We start from the raw sequence: 8,472 nt of genomic DNA, 5'->3' as shown, positions 1-8,472 counted from the left end.
AGCTAGACACGTTAAAATGATTAAGTTAAGTTACGAGTTTTGAAATTTGAACATTTCCCATTTATGGCATGATAGTTGATATAATGATTGATCTATCAACTAAAAGCTTTTTTGATTTTTAGTTTGAATGGTTTCACATGATCAATGGGCCTAAATCCTTGGAATAAACGTGATATATTACTTCAAAATTCATCATAAGGTTGCTAGCTTAGAGCATCCACAGCAGATGTGGCAAAAATTATGTCATTTTGCCACATTAAAGACCTACTTTATTATTTTACCACATCATTTTACAACATCCCATTTATCAGATGTTTTATCATTCAATTCTATACATTAAAATAATATTTACAACTCATCAATCACAATCAATAGCCACCACACTACTGCCAACAACCAACAGCCACCACCACACAACCACCACATCCTCCACAACCCAAAACACAATTCAAAACAAACCCATAGCCCATCAACACCAAATCGGAAGCCCCAGGCCCCACAACCCATAGAACCATAATTAAATCGTACCTGGGTCCTCTCTCCATGATAAAGCTCTCTGTGGTGAGTTTGAGAGGGACGGGTTGGTTGGAGTTTGAATTTTGAGAGAGGACGAGAGATATGGGGTCGAGGGCATGAAAGAAATTTTGGAGTGTGGGATTTTTTGGATGGGTTTGTCACAGAGAGCTGTTAATCTCTGCCATTGTTGAAAAATTTTAAGGTTTTGGATGTGTTTCTTGCTCTGTTTTGGTTTGGAGGCAGAGAGAGATCTTTGATTGATCAATACCCAGTCACAACCACGGCCCCACGCCGCCACTGTACCACCACGACCCAAAACCCACGCCCACAAATCAAAACCCCACACCCATACCATCAGACCCCATTACAAATCACCCCAACAATCAACGACACCAACCCAGGCACGATCGCCACCTTGGCCCAATCAGTCCACCCGATCGTCTGCTTGATCGTGTTAAAAGTTATATTCGCTCCAACGACAAGTTGGTGAGTGATTTGGTTCCCAAGCCCGGTCTTGATGAACCCGCGGGTGAAGAAGAAAGCGAGCGCAATGAACCATGGGATCGGATCTTTGAAGGTGGAGAACGCGGCGGCGAACGTCAGCATCTTGGTGAGCACGGAGGCGCCGAGGTCAAGCAGGGCAACGGCGCCGAGAGAAACAGGAGTGGGAGATAGAGAGACAGAGTGGGGTTTGAGAGGAGAGGATTGGGGTTTGAGGGTGAGACTGACGGAGAGATGAGAGAGAAAGTGGAATAAAAATAATAATAAAAACTTATGCCACAGCTGTCCGTACAATGGCAAATTTGTAAGGATACTATTCACATGTGGCAAAAATAATAAGATTTGGAACATCTGATAAATGGGTTTTTTTGTGTTTGATGTGCCAAATATTTGGCATTTGGCACATTTGACACTACTGCTACGGATGCTCTAAACCCAGTCTTGAACGGTTGATTTATTTAGAATAAATAGGATAGTTAACGTTAACAACCGATTTTGGTTTTAAATAGTTGATAGATTTGAAACTAACTGGGTAATCAATTCCAATTCTATAATTTTATTGACTGGTTTGAATTTATAAATTTGACATTTGTGATTAATGCATCCCATGATTATAAATTATAATCTAATATGTGTAGACTGTAGGTTGCTTTCAGTTCCTAAGTCTTGATTTTGAATATAAATATGGTGATTCTAGTAATGAATGCACTAATGGTGAACTCCATCTTCACCTACATGCACTGCCACGCGCGGTGGTCATCGATCCACGCACCGTCACAGTTTCTTCGTCGACTGGTGGTTCACGAAACCAACTCTACGGTTCTCTTCGTTGACCCTCTGATTTGTAAAACCCAAGAAGCTGGCCTCCATCTTCGATCTCACGCTCCTCCACGCGCGGCCTGAAATTTAGCTGCCGATCCACGCGCCGTCAAAGGTTGCCGTCGACTATTGCTCTGACTCCAACGAGCCCATGCCTTCCTCTTGCACTTTTGTCGTGAATTAGGTGGTGTTCGAGTTCCATTGAGTGGAATTTATGGTTTTTTTTTTTTGGGGGGCGGGGGGGGGGGGGGGGCATTTTTTCATTGGAGGAGGTGGATTGGGGTTTCATAATGATTATTGGAGATTTGGAGTTGAGAGGGACCAACTTTGAAGGCGTGTTATCATGCTAAAAATAAATATACTGAAAGTGTTCATCACTACATGAATCAACAAGAGTGGAGAAGAAAAAGAAGGTAAAAATATAAAAGAAATAAAGGTAAAAGAATTAAAGAAAAAAAGATGAGAAACATCAGATAGGGTCAAAGATAACGTTTACTCATCACAAATTCGTCAGGCGTTTCCATCTAGTCTATTAAAGAATCCCAAATGAATGACCTTTTTGGGCACACCTTGCTCAGCATAGTCTACAAATTTCCTATGGTAAGCTTCTCTTAGAATTTAGACCAAAACTCTGGAATTTGCTGATCCACATAACGAAAATCTAAGCATCCAAACAAAATGGAAAATTAAAAATACAAAAGATAATTTACCTTTGTCAGCCATAATATGTAAGTGGCAGAATATGTGGCTTGCACTTGGAAATCCTCAAAGTCATTATCTGGAACAGTCAAGCAAGAGTTGGGGAGATGCAACTCATTATCAATAAAGGAATTGAAGCTGTTACTTGTGCTGATCTTTAGCTCAGCATGGTAGGATACATCATGGAGATTGGTTGCAAATTGCTTCATCCAACACAGAGAAAGGAAGTGGCGATGAAGCCAAAGTGCCTGTTTGAAATGAAAGTCATAAGAGAAAAACTCTTAAATAATAGGATCATTAATGGAATACTTGAAAAAAAGTCAAGCACCAGCAAGGAACCACTTTTTTTTTTTTCTTCTTTTTCTTTTAATATGTGATCGGACCACAAAATTTCTTGTTACAAAGATAGGCTCTATTTCATTGATTGAAGAAATGACATCATGAACACAGGCATGATAGAATGGATGAAAACAATACAAGTGGCAGAGCTGTATTAGTTGAAGAGGTTTGATCAAACTTGTCAGAAAAAGAAAGAAAAAAAACTTGAGAAGGTTCCATAAAATCATCACCAATAGGATTAAGGCATAGTTGAGCTGCTTTGAGTTAAGGGCGTATACCTCTCTTCCTATGTAACGCTTTATCAACATTTCATTCCAATCGAGCTCTTCCTGTCACACCAACATTGTCAGGACATTTAAAAAAAAAACTTGGTATAAATATTCAAGACATTTAAAAAGCACAGTTGCAATCTACAAATCCTAAAACAATAAGTAACAGCAGTTGTAACTAAAAGCAGTCACATAATTAAGAGAATATGCTTTTGGGCATCAAAGGATTTTACATTAGTGTCTTAGTGCTTAACTAACATTGTTTTTGAATCACCCAGCCCCATTTCTATTTCATGTAGTGTGTAGCACATGCAATCACCCATAAAGACTCTGCTTATTTATTAAGAAAAATGAATCAATAATGCCACTGATACCCAAAAGCTTAACCTAATAGGAAGTGGCATTATAAATTTATAATCTAATTTATCTCAGTATTTAAACCTACAAACGAAGCAGAACAAAAAAGTTGAACCCAATTATGGTTCCTAAGCAACTTCTTTATAAGTAAAAGGTTCATTTATAAAGCGCAAAAGGGGTGCAACCCAAATACGGGAAGAATACAAGACATACACCAACACTTATGAATGAAATCACTTAGATCACTCAACTAAAGTAAATTAGAAAAAGAATACTGTCCTGAAGCTGACATTCACTCATATAAGGATCTGAGGAATGAGAGAAGGGAGAAATGGAATACAATTCATAATGACAAGAACATATAGAGCAAACTTGCTTGTAGAAATGAATAAAATTTGTAATGATGCATAGAAATTAAAAAATATTTTCACCTTCCATACTTCAGAAACTTCAACAGAGTAACCAGGGGATGCATTTTCAAGTTTTGAGACTTTCAAAATCCGGAGTATTAGCCGCTGCAAAATTGATTGCAAGTTACAGTCAGCATGTAAGAACTATAAGTGCCTTACTCCAAATAAGATAATTAAAGCACATTAGCACTATCTTTCTCTCACTTGAGGTTAATGACTTTTTTTTTTCTCTCTTGAAGAATATGGTGTTCCTGTCCAGCCTTGTGTTCTTATCACTCTAGGAATACAAAAGCATATACAGCTACAATGGTTGAAACTATTTCTTCCACCTTAAAATTAAACAATGTCGTTTTTTTTGTTGATTAAGAACATCTCATTTAGGGATCAATGCATTTTCAGAAAAATTAGTTGTGAAACCATCAAAAGATAATTAAAAGTCCAGTAGCCCCAAGCATTGGCATATTCTTTTAGTGACCGTAAATGGTTCTTCAAACAGTTAAGCAACAGAAAATAACCGGTTATGACAACCATATGTCATGCTGCAAACATCTAAAGTGTTATAGATTAAATGAAATAAACTAATGATGACATATTGCTAGCAAAATTAAGATATTCTGAAAGACTGGAAGCCTAGAAATAATAGGAATGGTGAACTCGAACGTCATCCTTCAAAGGTTTGGTGCATATTTTTCCAATTTTTACAACCCCAACTTTGTGTCAAGGAAAGTGGGAATCCCCTAGTCTATGCATGATTACCAAATTTCTCCTTTTTGGAAAAAGGTTTGGGGGGGAGCGAGGACACAACTTAAATTGGAGCTTGTTCAAATTCATAAGAAAACTCACTCTGCGATAATGAAAGCAACAATTATCAGCAACATGCAACCCCGCCCAATTTCTGGATTTCTTTAACTCAAGTAGCACCTGTTCTCTTGTCATGTATGAAACAAGCCAGCAACGATGGTTCCATGCACGATAGTTCATTTTTGATCTCTGCAAGTCAACTTAAAACAGTGTTACGTTTCTTCCTGGAACACTCTACCTCAACATCATAGCATGACGGATATGCCAACAAAATAAGGTGTGCTAAAGCCTAAATGTCAATAGGTAAACCACCAATATATATGACAACTGCAGAAGCTAAAGAAACATTTGCATGATGATATGGTCAAAAGTTCTAATTAAAGAAGAAAGTCAAGTAGTCAACTAGAAAGACTATAAACTAGTTCCCCTAAGGGTCATCACATAATGCACTCCGTTATATGAATAATTAGATGGTCCAAACTCTGCACAGGGAATTCCACCTTCAATTTGGGATGCCAGTTCTTCAAGAGACAGGCTATATAAGTTTAATTTTTATCACGCAAAATCCTTGGAAATAAAGCTTAACAACATCAAGCTTCATTCAACAGCTTGAGCTCAATTTCTTTTGGTCCAAAAGAAAAATAAAAATAACACAAAAAAGGTGGGAGACAAAAGAAGGAACTGCATTTTCATCTCATTTTCTGTTCAATCAAATACAACCTCGATACTGTAATTTGTCATCCCAGAAGATTAAAAACTACTAGGATCATCTGCTGCCAGCAGTGCTAATTGTCATGGCTGACAACCAACCACAGAGGCAGTGGCATGTAGCAGCATTTTAGGTGTGCATGGGTCAGTTTTGTTTGGCTTTGAGGCATTGTGAACTCCAATCTTGAGGCTTAATAGTTTCACCTCCATCAAGATAGATGCACCTGCCTGTTTGTAGCTAGATTTTTCAGAACATAAGAAGATACAATCCAGCTATATCTCAGTAGCAAGGTAAACACTTATGCATTCTATTTCTGTTCACAGGTATTGAGTGTTTTCTTGGTGAACTAGATCTAGATAGCTTGTTCCATCTTAAGTAATGATAACTCAACAGAGAAGCATCCTAGTGGCTATCAAATCTTGAATCATACTCATCCAAAATTTTTTTTTTTGAAAGTGAAGTTCTTGTTTACTCTAGGTAGTGTTTAAGGGAAACAAGCAAACACAGCAAATGTGAGAATGGAGTTTTTCCAATAATGAAATGTATATATGAACCTTCAAAGTTTAATAGTACGGAGTTCCTGAACTGAATTTAAACCTCAGCTATTTTTTCCACCAGCTCAGATTCTTTCCCCAAAATCTCTTGCAGAGCTGAACACTTTCCAGTGATTGACTTGATCACCCATCTCCTGCAAATTGACAATGTGCACAAGAACTCTGTGTTATTACTTAAAGCCATAACAGGCAGGCAGAAAAGCAAAAATACTATCAGAAAGGAATGTGAACAAAACTAAAAATTTTGGCCAGGTGAAAAATCAGATTAATAAACACAAAACCCTGTGTATCAACAAGGAGATAATTAAAGAACAAAAAGAAAGATTGGTCCCCTAAGTTCTGTTCATCAAGTTGATAATGTTATCCCTTAAGGCAAAACTAACCAATGGGAATGACATGTGAATATCGTGCTTTGTAGAAATGATACCTATGACTCCACGACTGATCACTTTTGGGTGAACATGAAAGAACAAGAGCTGACAACAGAAGTTCACCCATATACATTGAGAGCTGCTGCTTCTTAGACACAACTAGCTTCCTGCATTATGCGTAAGACATCATAAAAGGAGTAGATACAAAAGTAATTCAATGAATTAAAATACACACAAATACACTTCAAAGTTATGCAAGAGCAGAGCAGGGTCTGCAGTTAGTCAGTTTTTTATAAAAAGGCCCTCCATGACAAATATGAGGCAAGAACCCCTTCATGGCCTGTCCAAATAATAGCTTATGGAGTAGATACCTCATCTAAACAGGAAGTGTGTAGAAAATACTCCTAGAGATTTATATTTTAAGAGAGAGAATCTGTAAAACTTACTACTATTGAATTCGTATCACTAATTCCACGGCTGTAGATAGCGAGCGATTTTCTACAGGGTGGCATTGGAGAAGGGCATAATTTTCATTTGGTCAATTGACATACATACTATATGTGAATTGTGAACCTATTTAATGGGGATTTGGGGATTCGGAAACTTCTAGTGTTCAACCCAGACTTGGCAAATGGTAAATGAATTATATGCAATACACACTAATCAAGACAGTGAAGACATAAAATGATTGGCTGCCTTCGCCATAGCATGGATTCTAAGTTAAAACCTACTACAATCTCACAAGCTTCGCCTAGGCCCTATAGTGGATCACCTCATGCTACATTGCGCAGTTGCTTATTTGGGGTTGCTATAAATACTTATTTTTCCAAAAGTTTAAGCTTTCGAGATAAGTGGGGCCCATTTTTAACTTCTTTAAACGAGAGGTACAGTAGAAACGCTGACACCGTTATAAATTACCGATTCTACCTAAAACTCAAATAAGTAAACTGAATTATAATAAGAGACCTTGAGCAACAAGAGAGCCCTACTATGATTCATCACTTCACTCTCCAACCCATCATTGCTGACTCTCTTGTACTCGTCCATTGCCGCAATAAACGCACGCTTGGCAGCATTGTACGATGGCAGAACAGCCTAGGTCGAGACGCCCAGCTTGTGGTCTCTGCACCAAAAGGTTGTACCATCCGAAATCGCGGCATCACCTGTTGAGTCTTCAGTCAGCGTCGCGAATTGGGTCGGGTGTACAAATCCAACTTCATCACTGTAAGACTCCAAAAATGATATTCAAAGTAAGATTTTCAATATTTTGCTATAAAGGAAAAAAAAAAAAATTAATGAGAGGTATATGAGGTTTACATGAGAGGGTCCGATTCGAGGATGTGTTGGAATTGGAGCAAGAGATCTATGGAATTTGTGATTTTGAAATTCAATCTGGTGAGAGAGTTTTCTGTTTGGTTGCAGAGAGAGTACGTCAGGAAAAAATGCGGGGGAATGCCCAATTCAATATATCGTCTGGAGTGGCCACCATAAAATATGAGGAGGATTCTGGCCTTTTGCCCCTTCTGGGAAAAATATTTGGCATAATGCCCCTGTTTCGAAACTATATAGGGGCGTGCCCCTGTTTTGATACTCGATTATATGATAATCGAGTTACTTAAATAACTCGACTATGAAGAAACCGAGTTCTGGGCAGGTTCCTGCCACCCTGTTGAGCCAGCCTGGCTTTTCGGCAATAAAATATTCCCGCGCGGAGAAAATGAGTACTCGAAACCCGAATAACTGATAATCGACTTATTAATTTTACTCGGTTCTGTTATAATCGAGTTTTATGCTATTCTGACGCCATTTCACATCAGTTGTTCACACGTGAAGCGGAACCTGATTAATTGGAAATCGAGTTATTAATAGTGCTCTGTTCTTTTATAATCGAGTTATTCTGCTATATCTACTTCTCAAGCAATTCTCCTCATCATTTTCAGATATTCTCCTCATTATAAGAATTTTCGGTCTGTTATCTCTCCATCATCTCAGGTAAGAAACTCATTCTCTTCTTTGAAATACATTGAGAATTTTATTATTGTGTTGGTAAACATAGTTGTAGATATTATAGAAGTTTATCAATCATAATGTATGTTTTTTGTTAGAGTATAATTTTCATTTAATAAT

At 37.8% G+C, this 8,472-nt stretch overlaps 1 pseudogene; it reads right to left on the bottom strand.

Annotated features, from left to right (window-relative positions):
* Positions 1-870: 870 nt before the first annotated feature.
* On the bottom strand, positions 871-8,152 carry LOC115980709 (annotated as a pseudogene).
* Positions 8,153-8,472: the final 320 nt, after the last annotated feature.

This window comes from Quercus lobata, chromosome 3 (genome assembly GCF_001633185.2).
Source record: "Quercus lobata isolate SW786 chromosome 3, ValleyOak3.0 Primary Assembly, whole genome shotgun sequence".
NCBI lineage: Eukaryota > Viridiplantae > Streptophyta > Magnoliopsida > Fagales > Fagaceae > Quercus > Quercus lobata.
Note: the sequence above shows the minus strand (reverse complement) of the source record. Positions and strands in the feature narration are given on the sequence as shown.